Genomic DNA, 18,502 nt, shown 5'->3' with positions numbered 1-18,502 from the left:
TGTATTTTTTTAAGGTGCCTGTATTTTTATTTATTTTTTTTTTAATTTTTCAAAGCCTATTAATTTTTAAGAGAGAAAGAGTCAGAGTGTGAGCAGGGCAGGGGCAGAGAGAGAGAGAGAGGGAGATACAGATCTGAAGCAGGATCCAGGCTCTGAGCTGTCAGCACAGAGCCCAACGCGGAACTTGAACTCATGAGCCAAGAGATCATGACCTGGGTGGAAGCTGGACACTTAACCGACTGAGCCAACCAGGCGCCCCTAAGGTGCCTGTATTTTTAAATAGCCTTTTACTTACTAACATCTAAAGTTAAGATGTCCTTATATTTCTTTCTCCTCTACTTGGCACATTTTATAACATGTAAAGGTTAAATAATATATGGGAAGGACAGTGTTAGCATGAGACAGAAAATGTTACCTACTACCATTTGTTATACAAGCAATGGTGGTTCTACTGATTACAATAATCAGGAACTTTTGTAAATAGTCCCTAAACCTCCAGCCTGGGTTTTTCCAAGTTCAAAGCCTAAAGCTCTTAACCACTAAGAAACTGTGTTCAAAAATTAAGCCTCAGGTTCCAAAGTACAGATCAACTGTGAAAGACTTTGTTTAGCTATCACATTACATAAAGTAACATTGGCTACATGATCTCACTCATTTGCTCTTCGCGAAGTGTCTCCATATTCCCAGAGTTTCTCTGCAGAACCTGCATGGGCAATTCTGAATGCTTTACCCATTAGTCTGTAACTTGGACTTATGCATGACATCAATACACTGCTAAATTACCTACAATGAATAGGAAAATACCTCTCTGTTTAGGTTTATCATTTCCTCAAAAGGTTTATTTTTATTTTGCCAAGATTGGAGAAATAAGATTTAATATCAAAAATAAGAGGAGCACCTAGGTGGCTCAGTCGGTTAAGCATCCAACTCTTGATTTTGGCTGAGGTCATTTCACAGTTCGTGGGACTGAGCCCCACATGACAGAGCTGTAAGCGCAGAGCCTGCTTGGGATTCTCTCTCCCTCTCGTCCTGCCCCTCCCATGCTCACATGCATGCTCACACTCTCTCAAAATTAAACTTAAAAAATTTAATATCAAAGATAAGAGAAAATAAGCCAAATACCATGTACAAGTTATAGTGACTTGATGCTTAAGGAAAATATGTAATATCCTAACTCATTGCTCTTTAAATAAAATACAGATAAAAGCCTTAGTAACATTATAAGGTACACAGTTGTTGGGTTTTTTTTGTGTTTTTTTTTTAACGTTTATTCATTTTTGAGAGACAGAGTTTGTGGGGGGAACAGAGAGAGAGGGCAACACAGAATCTGAAGCAGGCTCCAGGCTCTGGGATGTCATCACAGAGCCCAGCATGGGGCTGGAACTCAAGGACCACAGATTATGACCTGAGCTGAAGTCAGATGTTTAAGCAACTGAGCCACCCAGGTGCCCCTGTACACAATTTTAAGTGTATGTCAGTTTGTATGTTAACCAACCAGTAAAATAATTTAAGTATTCTAATACTTAAGTATCTTTCTGATAAAACAGAAAACAGACTATGAATATAAAGTAGGACAAATGGTAACAATGAAATAAACCAAGTAGTTTATAATTATTAATGACTAACAGCCATTCTAATCATAATACAATTCCAAAGATGCTTCTCTACTGAATTTTAATTACTTAATTGTATAATGAAGCTTTAAAGTAACAAAAGCCAACACAATCATTTTAGTTATCTTTCTACTATGCTCATTTTTCAATATTATCTATCATAAAAGTCCAAGCACAAGAACTGGCAAAAGTAGGGGAGCCTGGGTGGCTCAGTTGGTTAAGTATCCAATTCCTAGTTTTGGCTCAGATCATGATCTCAGTATTTCATGAGTTCAAGTTCCACATCATGCTCTGTGCTGGCAGTACGGAGCCTGCTTGGGATTCTCTCTCTCCCTCTCTCCCTCTCCCTCTGTCCCTTCTTCGCTCACACTGTCTCTGTCTCTCTCAAAATAAATAAGCTTAAGAAAAAAAAAAGAATTGGCAAAATTACCACAGAAAACTTTCCAAAGACTTTCCATTAAATGATAAATGTTTAAAATAAAACATTAGGTGAGCACCCCTAATCACCCCCAAGCTTTAGATTAATGGCTTCAGTGTAGGCTCACAATCCTCACTCAAAGCGCTTGCATAAACTAGGTATACTTTATACCTATGTAAGTGATACAATATTTCTTGCAAGTTTATGAAACATTGATTAGTGGTGGAAAGAAAACATATTTTAGAAAGGAGAATCTTCCTAAAAATGTTATTTTAAACTAAATCCCTAAATCAAATATTGAAGAAAAGATTACACATATTAAGTAATAGCGAAATGATTCATTAACACCTTAAAGAAAAAAGAATGGCAATAAGTATTTCTACTTACGTCAACAAAAATTAGGAAACTCTCCAAAGAGGATATACCTGAGGGTTCTATGAAAAATGAGTAAGTACATGGACAGGCAAATTAGTTTAAGACTTGAATCCCTGCCCTCAATAGTGTAAAAAATAATATGGGGGGGGGGGGGGGGGGGAGGCGCACCTGGGTGGTTCAGCCGGTTAAGCATCCAACTCTTTCTCGATCTTGGCTCATGTCATGATCTCACAGTTTGAGTTCAAGCCCCATACAGGGCTCTGTGCTGACAGTGCAGAGCCTGCATGGGACTCTCCCTCTCTCTCTCCTGCCCCTCCCCTACTCTTTCTCTCTCTTTCAAAATAAATAAATAAACTTTAAAAAAAAAAGTAATACAGGGATGAGGAGGGGTTAATAATAGAAGGAAATAAAACTACTATGGGTCATAAAGAAAAATAGGAAGTGGATGGCATTCCCAGAATTCTAACAAAAACACTAAGTTTGCAGCATACCTAGAGGTTAAATTCTAGGGTGAAACAGGATGTAGGATGGAGTCTAAATCACCCTAGAAAATCCCTTTAATCTCTCTGTAAGTAGATGGCTTGTATTTAGGTTATTTACTCCATCTCTATGCATCTTCCTCTTTAAAATAAAGATCATTATTTACTACATCATCAGGTTGTTAGGACGAGTAATGAATTAAGGCCAACTTTTAAAAGAACAGGGCAGGTAGTATTCAGTCATCAAAGGTAAGCTATTATCTATAGGGACCATTTAAAAAAAATAGATCTTTAGACAGAAGAATCATACTTACCTGTGCCATAGTCAAACTATAAGACTGGTAAGAATTGAGAATGACAAAAGAATGGATTCACTTTTTTCAAATACAATCAATATCTCACAAGAACATATATACTTACTATGAGTAATGGTGGCTGAAACTGCACTATTAAAAAACTTTTTTGGGGTCAGAGCGAAAACACAATTGAATACTCATATTTTAATGTGCGTATAATGCACCTTCACTATTCTCTTCTCCTTTAAGCTCATTCCTTTCTTCAGACCAGCTTTGGCCCACCTGAGACATTTGGTGAGCAATTTTTCAAGATTTCCCCAAACTTTCTTTAGGAAGTGTTTTGTTCTCTCTCTTTCTCTTTCTCTCTCTCTTTCTCTTTCTTTCTCTTTTTCTTTCTTTCTTTTAAATTCAATTGGTCACACCATACTGGAAAAAATCTTTCTCACACACTAAATGTTTCTGCTGACACACATGCTCAAATACTTAAAAAATCAAATGTCATCTCATCCAAGCTAGGAAATAATAATACGTCTACTTTGGAAAGGCTTAGGTTATAGTTTTCCAACCAGTCCAAAAGGGCACTCCAATGTACTGCAAGGAGGTGTGTGTGTCAATATTGTGAGTTTCCTCACTCTTCTTTCTCAATTTCTGACCACAAACTGGCAACTTCATCAGATGACTAGGCAGCATAAAGGCACATGAGGAAATGTGACACTCTACCCTTCTAAAAGTCAGCAAGCCGGGGCTGCCCAAGTTTAGAAGAGATTGTAACTTTTTAAAAGGTAATCGGTTTAAAAATAGAAGTTAAAAATCAGCTAATTCAAAACAGTATGTTAAAGCAATCAGCTCCCACAGTAAAGGACCTCTTGAGAACAACTTCATTTTTAACTCTTGCCACAAATTAGTTTTTCATTTTAAGTCACTTTGAACTCTTTTTTAGCCAAAATTTTACTTTTCATCTTCAAACCCGTCAGTTTCTTTACTGAGGCAGCAACCGCTAATTTTAAAATGAACTGACCCTTGAGGCTCCTGGGTGGCTCAATCAGTTAAGCATCCGACTTCTGCTCAGGTCATAATCTCGTGATTTTTGAGTCTTAGCCCTGCATCGGGCTCTGTGCTGACAGCTCAGAGCCTGGAGTCTACTTCAGATTCTTGTGTCTCCCACTCTCTCTGTCCTCCCCTGCTCATGCTCTGTCTCTCTCCCCTAAAATTAAACATTTAAAAAAAATTTTTTTAATTTAAAATGAACAGACCCATTTACAAAGTATGCCATTAACACAAGTACCAAAATATACCACACACAAATAAAATATGGCTTATGATCATTGGGATGGCCAAGTAATAATGAGGTAATAAAGATGGCCACATAGTCAAAGAGGAAGGAAGGGAAACAAAAACCACCCAGATACCTAACTCTGCTGAGTTAATACCTGGAAACACTGACTTTACCTTGTACCACCAAACTTCTTTTTTACTTTGTTTTCTGTTTTTTGTTTTTTTTTTTTTTACTGTAAACTCTGCGCTCAATGTGGGGCTTGAACTTTCCACCCCAAGAGTAAGAGTCACATTCTCTACCAACTAAGCCAGCTAGGCATCCCTGTACCCACCAATTTCTATTCCACATAAAAGGCATGAATTTTAGTGGCAAATCTTGCATAATCAACAATTAAATTTTTTTTTAAGTGTTTATTTCTGAGAGAGAGAGACAGCGTGAGCAGGGGAGGGTCGGAGAGAGAGGGAGACACAGAATCTGAAGCAGGCTCTAGGCTCTGAGCTGGTTGTCAGCACAGAGCCCGATGCAGGGCTTGAACCCACGAACCGTGAGATCATGACCTGAGCCGAAGTAGGATGCTTAACCAACTGAGCCACCCAGACGCCCCCCATAATCAACCATTAAAAAATTGCATCTGCCTTCCTCAAGAATAAAGACATGAGATACAAAATAAGTAAATAAATCCACTATTCTGCACTCTAGCACAGGAAGACCCTGGAATTTACCCTTGACAAAGGAGGTATTCCTTCATGTTTACAACTTGCCAGAACAATTTCAAGAAGTAACCATCTGATTCTCCTATAATTCCTATAATCTCCTATAATTCCTTCCAGAGTCAATGGCTCTTATATAGAAAAGATCTCCTTAGTCTTTAGTTCTACCCTCAAAGGTACACACCTTGCTTGCTTTAAGAACTTGTAAGAAAAAAAAAAAAGAACTTGTAAGAATTATAGCTAAGGCACCTGTAAAATCGATAGTAACTTTTTTCTTCAGGAAATATTTTTTTAGTTTATTCCTTTATTCGGGGAGGGAGGAGGGCAGAGATGGAGAGAAAGAGGGAGAATCCCAAGCAAGTTCCACACCGTCAGCACAAGCCTGATGCAGGACTCAATTTCACAAACTGTGAGATCATGACCTGAGCCCAAGTCGAACACTGAGCCACCCAGGCACCCCTTTCTAAGGAAATATATTTTTTTAATGTTTTTAATGTCTCTTTATTTTTGAGAGAGAGAGAGAGTCAGGGAGTGAGCAAGGGAGGGTCAGAGAGACAGAAACAGAATCCAAAGCAGGCTCCAGGCTCTGAGCTGCCCACACAGAGCCAGACATGGGGCTCAAACTCACGGAACAGTGAGATCATGACCTGAGCCAAAGTCAGACGCCCTGAGCCACTCAGGCGCCCTCTGAAAATATTTTAAATCAACTTTTCAAAAATAATTTTCTTAAAGCAAGGATATGTGTACAAGTCTTCCCTGTAACTGGACCATTAACTCATGAAAGCTTAAAATTATACCCAGCTAATCTACTAGAGGATTATAAAAAACAAAACATGAAAATGTAACCTATATAATTATATATCAAAACATGAATGCCTTAAGGAGAAGAACTATAGGCATTTTCTACATCTTGTTATACTCCATCATTCAGTATGGCACACCCTGCATAAAATTAGGTGCCCAAGTATCTGAATAAAATATTAACGCAGAAAAGATATAATTACAACATTTATCTTAATCTTTTTTCGTATTAAATCACTACCTACCACATAAAAATAATATATAATCTAAGGATCCAGATGCTTCCGTATGTACTGCACCCAGGCACAGAACTGAGAGGAAAAGAATAAGGAGCACTATTCTAGTTCAACAATTTCTAAGAATCTACTTGCAACTGCTAGCTGCGCTGAAGAATATGAAGTTCAGAAAGACATTGCCCCTTGCCTTCCAGAAGCTTTTAAAGTAAAGAAAAGAACTAATTTACCCAAGACTGACTATGTGCTCAGCATTGTGCTAAGAGGTTTCAGGATTACAAGCAGTCCTACTACAAAATATGGCAGCCTTCTTTGGCGGGGAGGGAGGTGGTGACTTAATAAAACTATGAATCTGGAGTGTGGAAAGATCACTTCTAGCTTTAGTGGAGGAAGAGGCAGACAGTTAAGGATGACTTCACCGTAGTATTGAACTAGAAGAGGTAGCATTTCAACAGATAAATAAATGCAGTAGTAAAGCAAAAGCCAAACTGTATCAAGGAAATGACATTAGAGGAAAATCTGGAAATGAGCCTGTAGTACAGTCTTTTTAACTTTTTACACAACTTTTCCTTTTATTTTAAATCAACTTACTTAATGACTTTACAAACACACCCATTATAAAAGCAACCCCTCCCCATCCTGAGTACCCTCTAAAACTTTTACCCTGCTTTATTTTTTCTTTAATATCTAAACGATGTATTTTAAATCCCTTCTTTGCTTTACCTTTCCCTTCTTCCCTGATCTAACCCCACTAAGTAACCTATGTTAACAACCCAATAATATTCTTTGGTACTTTCCGCATGCTTATTTTCCCATACAGATGTCATATGCACATAAATACACAAGCTTTTTGTAATAATTTATAGTTTCCAACCTATCAGTTTTTTTAAAAAACAGATACACTGACTAATTACAGAATATATGTTCATAGGGAGCGGGCTCAAAAATATGGAAAAACACAAAAATAACCTATAGATGGCTCTTGCCAACATTTATGGACATATGCATCATCTTTTCTATGCATATTTTTCTTTATAAAAATGAGATCCTTTTGTACTAATCTTAGTACCTTTTTTTCACTTTATAGACCTTATCACTCAGGATTAACTGAAATCATCTTTCACTTGTTAACTGAATACACTTTAGATTAAAAGGATGAAAAAAGTTTATTCTTTTCAAAAAAGATGAATCATTAATTGCGTGATATCTCTAAAGAGCATTATATACAAATACATTTGTAAGGGTGAAAAAAGTCCAACAGATGCAAATATAGCCAACTTCTAAGCTTCCTGTTTGCTCATCAGATTTAATTAGCAGTAAGAAAAAGCTTAGTATCACTTCACATCCATTAGGATAGTTATTGTCAAAAAAACAGAAAATAAGTGTTGACAGGGATGTGACCAAACTGGAGCCCTCGTGTACTACTGGTAGAAATGTAAAATGGGACCGTTGCTATGGAAAACAGTCTGGCAGTTCCTCAAAAAGTTACAACCAAATCATCATATGATCTAGCAATTCCACAACTAGGCATATAGTCAAAAGAATTGAGAGCAAAGACTCAAACAGATACCTGGAAATGAATATTCATAACAGCATTATTCACAACAGCCAAAAGGTGGAAACAAGAATCCATCAACAGATGACTAGATAAACAAAATATTTAACACACAACCACACCCACAGGAATATTATTCAGCCACAAAAAGGAATGAACTTTTGATACACGGTACAAAATGGATAGACTTTAGAAACACATTAAGTAAAATAAACCAGATGCTAAGTCACAAACACTGTATGATTTTCCCTTATATGAGGTACTTGAAATGAACAGATTCATACAGAGAAAGCAGAGTTTATCAGAGGTTGGAGGTAGGGAGGAATGGGGAGTTATTGTTTAATGGGTACAGGGTTCTCTTTGGGATGACGAAAACGTTCCAGAAATAAATACTGGTGATGGTTGCACAATGCTGTGAATGTATCATAATGCCACTGATAGTACACTCAAATACTGTTAAAATGGTTAAATTTAGGTTATGTATAGTTTACCTGTCCTCGGCCCCCCCCTCCCCAAAAAGCCTAAGGGGCCCATTTCACACTCAGCTAAATACTAATCATAAAGGTCATGATTTCTACTCTCAAAATTCACAACTGCACTCTAATTCCAGTCTAGACTACCATGAAGGAAGGCAGAATGTCACAAAACCCTTCAGTCTCTGTTTATACCTGCTGTTCCAGGTATAAAGCCTATGAATGCAGAAGGAAACAGCCAGCATGACAAGAGCACTTGAGACAACGAATCAGGAGGTGCTAAAGTAGAAACGTCCTCCAGGAGCTGGCAGTGAGAACCCAGAGCAATATACAAACAATGCCTCATAGAGCAGAAGCTAAGCAAGGTAACTCCTTCAACATATATCCTAAGTTACAAAGTTCTGAGTGCAAGTTTAGTAAGTATATCCTCTTAAGAATAAGCACTTGTGTGCTTGTGATGGACAGTAGGAAGTCCACAGGTGATTAACCTCTGAATCTCCATTCAGTTAATGTTATGTAATCAAGAAAAAGTTTTTAAGACCTGGGAATTCATAAACAAGAGTAAGGCATAGCCCACCTTTAACGAACTTAAGTCTAGCCCGAGTTGGAAGACATCCATACAAAAATTTAATAAACACTATTTGGCACCTTACATTCAACGAATTGGCTGCAGTCAGGTGTCAGCCATTATGCCAACTCTGGGTAGTCAAAAGTAAGATTAAGATACAATCTTCTAGGGGCACCTGAGTGGCTCAGTTGGTTGAGCATCCAACTTCAGCTCAGGTCATGCTCTAGCACTTTATGGGGGTTGTGGCCCCACATCGGGCTCTATGCTGACAGCTCACAGCCTGGAGCCTGTGTCTCCCTGTCTCTCTCTCTCTCTCTGCCCTTCCCCGATCATGCTCCATCTCGGTTTCAAAAATTTAAAAAACACTAAAAAAAAATTTTTTTTAAGACACAATCTTCTAGAGAGCTGGCTGCCTGGGTGGCTCAGCCCGTTGAGCACCAGACCTTGGTTAAGGACACAGTCTCACAGTTCGTGGGTTCAAGCCCCGCATCGGGCTCTGAGCAGTCAGTTCAGAGCCTGGAGCCTGCTTTGGATTCTATGTCTCCCTCCCTCTCTCTCTGTTCCTCCCCAGCTCATACTCACACTCTCTCGCTCGCTCTCAAAAATAAATAAACATTTTTTTTAAAATACAGTCTTCTAGAAAAAGGTGTAAATAATAAAATGTGTTGTAATAAATATGTGTAAGTCTACAGTGCACAGTACAAAAAAGTACTTAAAAATAATTTAAGTTTAAATAGAAAGTCTTATTAAATCTAATATGGGGCACCTGGATAGTTCAGTCGGTGAAGATCAGCTCAGGTCACGATCTCATGATCGGGAGCTTAGAGCCCTACATGGGGCTCTGCACTAGGTGGAAAGCCTGCTTAAGATTCTCTCTCCCCTGCTCATGCACAGGCCCTCACTCATTTTTACTCTCTCTCTCAAAAACCCTAGGTAGTATTAAGTGTTGAAATTTAGACTCAACACTCACTGAAGCACATGGGCCTGGTCCCTCAGCCTCTCAAGAGAAAATTTTTTCACAAATATTAATAAAAAAGAAATTGCACGTTGAATAGGAAGCATTAATTTCAGTTCATAATCTAATGGGATGATGAGCTCACAAATGGTTATATGATAAAGACCATAAGAAAAATAAAGGTGGGGCACCTGGGTGACTCAGTCGGCTAAGCATCTGACTTCGGCTCAGGTCATGATTTCACAGTTCATGAGTTCAAGCCCCCCATCGGGCTCTGTGCTGACAGCTCAGAGCCTGGAGCCTGCTTTAGATTCTGTGTCTCCCTCTCTCTGTGCCCCTGCCCCACTCAAGGGGTCTTTCTCTCTCCTTCAAAAATAAACATTAAAAATTTTTCTAAAAAAAGAAAAAGAAATACAAAGGGTTTTAAGGTGGGGCTCAAGGAAGGAAGCATAATGAGTGAGAAGAAGAAAAAAGATCAGGAAATATTTATAAGATGGGTATTCAAAACGGCTCTTAAAAGAGGAACAGATAACAGTGAGGAAATTGTGTCAATCTCTCATTAGGATAAGGTCGTTGAAGGCAAGAATTTGCCTTACTCATCCTGCACTAAGCATAATGGTCTGCACCTACATAAGTGCTAAAAAAATTTAAAAAATAAAAAAAGTATGAGGAATCTGTATTAGTAAGACATGAAAGCAAGAACTGCTTAGTCTAACAGGCAATGGAAGTAAGGCCAGCACATCTTCACTATATTCTTGTTAGGATTACCAAATTTATTTCCCTCCATGAAAGAAAGCCGGGTAGCTGGGGAACCAAGAGGGAGGGGGAATTACCCTGCACAACTTTATTTACTTAGCATAATTTTCTGTATCCTTTGACTTGTGTGGCATGAGACAGTATTATCTATACAAGAAAATTAATAAAATTTAGTTTTGAAGAAGGTCACCAGAGTGGCTCAGTCAATTGAGCATCTGACACTGGACTTTGGCTCAGGTCATGATCTCATGGTTCACGAGTTCTAGCCCTACTTCAGGCTATGTGCTGACAGTGCCTGTGGAGCCTGCTTAGGATTCTCTTTCCCTCTCTCTCTGCTATTCTCCCACTTGCGCGCTCTCTCCCCCCTCCCTCTCTCTCAAAATAAATAAACTTAAAAAATATTAATTTTTAAGAATCTGCAAAGTAAGAGAGTGAATCTAGTAGTCATTTGGAGAAAGCACTGGTGTAGGAATAAGTAAGAAAAAGGTGTTCACTTTAGAGGCTCTAACAACAGAACAGGTAAGGCAAATAGTGATAAAAGTACTCTGGAGAAAGCAGAAAATGGCTGAAAGAAGCTCAAAAATAGAGTTGTCAATGGAATCTGACAGTGACTAAATGTCTGGAGTAACATAAAGTCCCACACTATGAGTACAGTTAGCTTTATTAAATGTATTTTTCTATTATAAAAGCAACATATTCAGAGAATATACAAAGTATAGAGCACTATCCTTATTTCTACTCTTCAACAACCGTTGTTAGCACCTACATGTATTTTCTTCCTATATGTAGGTTTTGAGTTTTTTTTTTAACAGCTTGAGATAGAACTCACATACCATACAAATCAAGTACTTGAAATGTGCAATTCAATGGCTGTTATTATATTCAGAGTTGTGCATCCATCTCCACAATCAATTTTAGAACATTTCATCACTCCCACAAAAAAATCCCCTATCACTGACCCTGCCCACTCCCCACTCCTTCCAGCCCCTGGCAACCACTAATCTACATTCTGTCTCTGGACTGGCCTATTCTGGACATTTCATATAAATGGAATCATACAAAATGTGGTCTTTTATGACTGGCTTCTTTCATTTAACATGTCTGCAAGGTTTATACACGTTGGAGAATCTATCAGTACACCATTTCTTTTTATTACTGAATAATATTCCATTGTTTTTTTTATACAACTGTAATCATTCCAGATACATAATTCTGAGTTCAGCATTTTCCATGCCATCAATGCTTCACATAATCCATACTTAATGACAAGTATAGTGTCCATCAAATGGCTGTACCACAGAGTTTACTTAATCATTTTTTAAAGTTTATTTCTTTTGAGGGAGGAAAGGGGGAGGGAAGAGGAGGGAGAATTCCAAGCGGACTCAGCACTATCAGTGCAGAGCTCAATGCAGGACTTAGAACTCACAAACCTGGAGATCAAGACCTGATCCAAAGTCAGCCACTTAACCAACTAAGCCATCCTGGTGCCCCTACTTAATCATTATTGTTGGACATCTGAAGTCTTTCCAGTCTTTTCTATTGTAAACAAATTCTCTTAAGTGCAAATGATAGCTCCTTTCTGAATGATCGTCCAGATCCAGAGAAATGCCTCTTAGATACTGAGCTTCTTAATGCTACAGAGAACCAAAGTCACATTCTTCCAGGGAAAATTCAGGATTTCATCCATCCCAAATCCAGGTAAAGGGCAGATGCTAAAAGTTACCCATGGCTCAAAAGGATGCCTCAAAAATACCTAGACTAAGACCTGGCTGGCTGTCAGTAAAGCATGCATGACTCTTGATCTTGGGGTTGTAAATTCAAGCTCCACATTAGGTATAGAGATGACTTAAAAAACCACCAAAAAAAAAAAAAAAAGAATGAAAACTCATCATTTTAAAGACACTGACATAGTTGAAACATTAACTAGGCTGACTCTTCCATAAGAAATGTACGTGGATGGAGGCACCTGGGTGGCATCCGCCTTTGGCTCAGATCATAATATCACGGTTCATGAGTTCGAGCCCCACATCAAGCTCACTGCTCTCAGCCTGAGTGGCGCCCACTTCAGATCTTGTCCTCTTCTCTCTGCCCTTCCCCCATCTGCACTCTCCCAGAATATAAATATTTTAAAGAAAAAAGAAAGTACATGGATGAAAAAAGGTAAACACTTTGTCCAAATGTGATGCCTACTACTGGGCAGCTTCAAATAATCAGACAACTTTTTGCTTTCCATAGCAGGATGAAAGAAAATAAATAGGAAAGAACACCTTGATTACAACAGTAAAAATGTTGTTATGCTTGCTATTATATGACAATAAATAAAATCCAACTGGTAGAAAGAGGAGGAAGAGGATACCTGTGTATATAGGCCACAAGGTCCTCCCAGCAGTTAACATACTGGGTTCCCCTAAAACATTGATTGTCATTGCCTGATGCTTCCCATTCGTTAACCAATGCAAACAACTAAAAATCACAACGATTTTCAAATTTGAAACTAGTTTTAGTATTGCTAATCCCCACCAAAAAAGATCCCTTAGAATCTCGTCTAAAAATAAAACTATGTGTCAACTGTTCCTCAAGAAAAACTATGTACACTGATTGGAATGTGAAGCAATTAACACACTTTGTGAGTGATTTGCCAAAGAGACTTCAGATAGCCTGGGCCAAAACCAATAACAAAGAAACAACACCCACTTGACATTTTCCTTGGTTAAACTGAGATTCTAGGAGCAATTTTAGAAGAAAGGCTAACAGATCTGAAGTTAAACACTAAAATCATCGAGAGCAACTCAAGTATCCTAGGAGAAATGGAGGAACAAAATGATTCAACCACTATAAAATAAAAGATGAAAACTTTAATGTGTAATTAAGGAACTTTTACTCAACTTTTAAGGCAAGAATACCTAGTCATTACAATTGTGAAGGTGATAACCAAGGTGGTTTAGCCTTATACTAAAAACACAAAATTGTAACACAAACATCTAGTGTTACATTTAGCACCTAGTCAGTCTAGCAAATAGGAATTTTTAACCATCCATAAACACTCATATACACACAAAATAAGGTCACCTAAAATTCTACACCATCTCATCCTAAATAAGCTGACTATTCCTTGGTTTCCCAATTAATTTAGTCAAGGTGAGCAATTTTCCAGCTACAGTTTTAAAGAAATGACCTCCCCCATCTGAACAATTTGAAGAAAAAAAAAAAAAAAAAACCTTGCAAGCTCGATTTTGTGGTTTCACAACCCCCTACTGTCACACAGTCCACTGACTTTCAAAAGCAATATTTAAAATTCTCTTCTGCAAGTCAACATTAAGGCATGCTGTTTGGTTAACAAGCTCCTCCCAAGACCAGGATTATTATGTATGGCCTATTATGTTCCTAACATGCAAACAAAAGCACTCCCTCATGTAACATTTTTCTATTTCTAGGCAGTAGGTTACTAACAAAATTTTATCTGAAATTAAGACGTAGTAGAATCATATGTTTACTACTAACAAACTACCTAAAATAGAAATTTAAAGTTATTAATTGTATTTGCCATTTAATAAGTAACTAGTGCTTATGGAAAAGCCAATTTTAACTTCTAAGAAGTTGTTTAATCTTCAGAGCAAACCACCTACGTTGGATTTCACAAATGGCATGTTTTAAACTAACTACAGCTAGTTTCAGAGCAGATGTAGAAGCATACTAGATGTTTAATTACCCACTCTCCATTCCATCGTTTAGATACTTTTCATTGCAAATGACCAGCTTAATGTTTCTCTGTTTTCTTCGGCTAAACCAAATCCCACAAAATATGTTCTTGTATTTCACTCAAGCCTTCCACTTTTCAACTGACAAGAGTTTTAACAAGGCTAAGTAACAGCACTACAATTTTTAATCACAAACACCATACCTAAAAGATAAGCTTTCCCAGCAGAAACAGCAACAGGTTTATTTTCCCAAGTATCCAGTGTTCAACTGGGTCAAATGTTTCTGTTGCATTTTAAACAGCTTAGCCCTTGAAGTGATAAGGGTGAAAACAAAGCCAAAAGTATCTTAATGTTCTTCAGTGGCATATAATCATCACAACCCTACAAAGACTTAGGAACTACAAGCTGAAGTCTGTTAAGACCATAATAATCACTTTAGCATAAGCATTAATCACAACAATACAGAGATGTGGGGCAAATTATGTTTACAGAGGTAAAGACTTTATAACAAAATTGGAAATCAATGCAAATAAAGTTTACTATATACAGCATACTTCATTTAAAATACTTGCACTCTACACTTTTCAGCTGTTTTATATCATCTTCCGATTTCTACATGACTGGGGAGCGTGGTTTTTATTGCCAACAGCTATTTAAAATGCAGTATTAGCAGCATGCACTACATGTATAGAGTCAACATTCTGGTCAACAAGTAAAACCTCAAAAGAATCTTTTGCAGGAACACCTAGGAATAGGGGGTTCCGTTCATTCACCATTGTGTAAGTGCAAAACACCTGCCATAAAGCACTTACCAAAAATGTGCTTAAATGGGCTTAACAAAGTCAGTCTTTTCAATTACTATCAGCTTCAAGGGGGGAAACTACTTATAAGGAAAAAATAGCAATATTCCTTTAAAATAATCTGAATTACATCAACTCGTTCACTCTGGAACAAAGACCCTTCACAATCTGGCCAAATATTAAGACGACCATCTCTCACTCTTCCTTCCTGCACCCTAGATTATCTGCTGCGCCCCAAACTCATCCCAACGCCTGCCTGTCTCTACGCCTTTGTACCGGCGGTTGCCTCTCTCCCCTCCTCCTCACCTGGTGAGCCCTTGACTCATCAGTCCAAAACTGGCCGCCAAAGTTCCCTCCAGTGTTCAAGCCACCTCAACTCCTCCAGGCAAAACTAGCCGTTCCAAATTCCCACAACACTCGCTAAGTCCACCCTTATCACAGCGCATTGTTTTCACACCTTGGGAGCGAAGGAAGGGCAGGCTCCCTCCACTCAGCCCAGAGGACGAGGCAGGTACAAACACTCCACGAACGTGAGCTGAATTCATCCCCGCTTGGGTTAACCGACCCTCCGGAACCCCGTCTCAAGGAGACATGAGGGATACGGACATTCTTCCCACCAGAGAAACGAAGAGCAGAGGGCCCACCCAGAGCCCTGGAAAGAGAACAATGAATGAACACAGCCGCCTCTCCTGTCGTGATGTCCAAACTCCTCTAGCTGGGCACCGACTAGCTCTGCAGAAGCTCTGCAGCTGCACAGCTGAAGCGTCCCGGCGGCTCTCTCTCCACACAAAAGACGGCCCTGGAGCTTCACCGCAGAGCATCCCAGGGCCAGACCTCAGCACACGCATCCCAAACCTTTCATTAGTAGCCCACGGAGTCCCGAACCCCCAGGCGAGGCCCCTGCGCCTTTGTGGTGGGGCACTGACCCGCTTCCGCCTCTCGTCCCCCATTCTTCTCGTCCTCCCGGTGAGGGTGTCACTCGAGCGCCGGCCTCCGAGTGCAGATGCAAGCCCGGGACCCCTCCGCGCCCGGCAAGAAAAGGAATTCGTCCATCTGAATGACAACACGGACAGGAGGCAACTCCGGGCCGATTCTCCCACCGCCAAAATACAAGGAATGTGCACCGAGCACAGGGGTGGCGCTAGCACGTTTCCCCGAAACACAAGGAAATCTGAGTGGGGATGTGGAGACTCGGCTCGCCGGCCATGACACCGGGCCCCAGGGCTCCCGCCCGCCCAGAGCCACCCGGGGTGACAGCGGCCCGGCCCAGGCCCTCGACCTGCCAGCCGCGGGCGCGCTCCATCAACGCTGCCCAGGCCGGGCCGCCGAGGAGCTCGGCCCCTTCAGCCGCCGCCCAGCTCCCCGGCGTCCAAGGCCTGGCCCTGCCGCCTACCTGGAGGAGCCGAGCCGCCTCCGCGTCCCGTCGTCCGGCGGCGGCGTCTGCTCCGCTCCTCCTCCCCGCGGCGGGTGAGGGAGCGGGAGGCGGTCACATTCGGCGCGTCCCCAGCCCAGGGGACGGGGCCCCGGGCAGGCCCCGCATCGTCGCACTCGCGCTCCGCGCCTCGGGGCACACGCCCCAAAGCCCGGCCAGCTGGCCCTCTTCCGGGCCCAAGGAGAGCGGCAGGAAAAGCCTTCCTGTCTCACGCTCGTCCTCGTCTTACTCCCGCCATCTAAGATGGCGGCCCCAACGCCCGCGACGAAGAGACTCTCGGGCGGCCCCGGCAAACGAGCCCTCCACTCGGTGCTCCTCCTCCCGACCTGCGGCGCCACCGGCTCTCGGCTTCTGCGTGAGCCCGCCTGGCCGCGGACTTCAAACTTGGCTCGGGCATCTATCACTCTAGCCTGAACTCGGGCCCCGCCTCCCAGGGAAGGGGCGTGGCCTCCCGGGCTCGTCGGTCGCCATTTCGGAGTAGCGGAGGGAGAAGGACCGTTCCCGGTCGGCGCCCGGGGGAGGGGGTTGGCAGTCGAGAAGTGGCGGGTTGGGCTCGGTGTCTCCGGAGGGGTCTGCGGGCTAGCGGGAGCGGAGGGCGATCCTGCCGGCGTCACGAGGGCCCGGAGATAACCCGACGTACGGGAAGACCCAGCGTACTGTGGGGCAGCTCTGCCGCGTCCTCTCGGTGTCCGGCACGTCGCCTCGCGACTCGGCCACTGACCAGTTGTGTGGGAAAGTCCCTCAGGTTTTCTGAGCCTCAGTTTCCTCATCTGTAGATTGGGGTCCTTTTTCCCCAAAAAGTTAAGAAGACTGGCAATAGCTAGTTTAGTCCAAACTATAGGAAAACCTGTTGTGTACCGTAAATCATCGCTGGCAGGAATCATTACGGGGAGGACAATTTTGAGTTGCCCCACTGGCTTTTTATACATATATATAATATATATATATATTTACTTATATTTATATATATATATTATATATATTTAGTATATATATAGCATATATATATATATATATCTCTCTCCTGCCAGCAGTTCCACCGTTAGGCACTTAATTTTAGAGAAATGTGTTCAATTAGGCACAAAGAGGCATGTACTAAGATGTTTACCGTCATGTTGTTTGCATTAGACATACTCTGGGAAAGATGTGGGTTCATTAAGTAGAAAACTTTAAACAGCGCTATGTCCACAGTATGGGATATTATCCATCTTAAAAAGAAATGAGCAAGATCTGTGTGGTGACTTTTTTTTTTTTTAATCCCCAAGACATCACATTTTAAATGGAACATCATGGTAGGATCTTTACTCAAACACAGGCATACAAAATAACCCAATATCATGTGCAGCATTCATCTATTTAGATCTTTACGAGAGACTGTTGCGTACCACACATTGTTCTGGGTATTGGGAAATCAACCATCAAAAGCCCTGCCTTCCAGTGATGAGAGACCAGAAGAAAGTAGAAATAATAAATTCATGTAGGAATATGTGCAGTCTATAGAAAAATGAAGATGAAGCAAGATGAGATATGGCAACTATATGAAGACCAACATGAAAGTGAATGCAGAGGAAAGAGTGGAAAGCATTGGATGTAAAAGGTCCATGAGAGGTGTGTGTGTGTGTGTGTATGTTTAATAGGAGTAATAATGTATACCTCACACGATTAAATGAGAAAAAAACATGGAAAGCCCTTAGCACAGAGCCTGGGCATTGAGACTTCAGAATCTGGAGTCCGATTGCCTCGTTTTAAATTTGGACTCTGCCACTTCCTCATCTGTGACTGGGACTAGTCATTTAAACCTCAGCTCCTCAGTTTCCTCATCTGTAACGAAAACATGATAGTATCCGCCCTAGAGTTGTAAGGATTTCATGAGTTTAAGACACGAAGCACTTGGAACAGTGCCTGGCTCATGGTAAACATTATAGAAATGTTAGCTGTAATTATTATAGCTATCTCTCATCATAATATTACTATTCGGGGTAGAGCCGCATACCACACTTGCAGACCCCCAGGCTATTTCTTCCTTCAGTGGGCCCCCCCCACCCAAGCAGGTATTTGCCCAGC

The 18,502-nt window shown here is 40.8% G+C and overlaps 1 protein-coding gene across 2 annotated transcripts in view; it reads right to left on the bottom strand.

Moving 5' to 3' along the window:
- The window catches only part of RAF1 (Raf-1 proto-oncogene, serine/threonine kinase), an 80,782-nt gene extending 64,012 nt beyond the window's left edge, over nucleotides 1-16,770 (bottom strand). Inside the window, exon 1 of one of the 2 annotated variants that reach the window (XM_039231404.1) lies at nucleotides 16,400-16,770. The gene's annotated coding sequence lies outside the window, so the exon portion shown is untranslated. Of the gene's footprint in view, nucleotides 1-15,463; nucleotides 15,535-16,399 lie in introns of those variants that run through there. The other variant, XM_039231405.1, reaches the window with a different exon arrangement.
- Nucleotides 16,771-18,502: the final 1,732 nt, after the last annotated feature.

This window comes from Hyaena hyaena, unplaced genomic scaffold (assembly GCF_003009895.1).
Source record: "Hyaena hyaena isolate Hyena2069 unplaced genomic scaffold, ASM300989v1 scaffold_56, whole genome shotgun sequence".
Classification (NCBI taxonomy): domain Eukaryota; kingdom Metazoa; phylum Chordata; class Mammalia; order Carnivora; family Hyaenidae; genus Hyaena; species Hyaena hyaena.
This window is presented reverse-complemented; position numbering and strand designations above follow the sequence as displayed.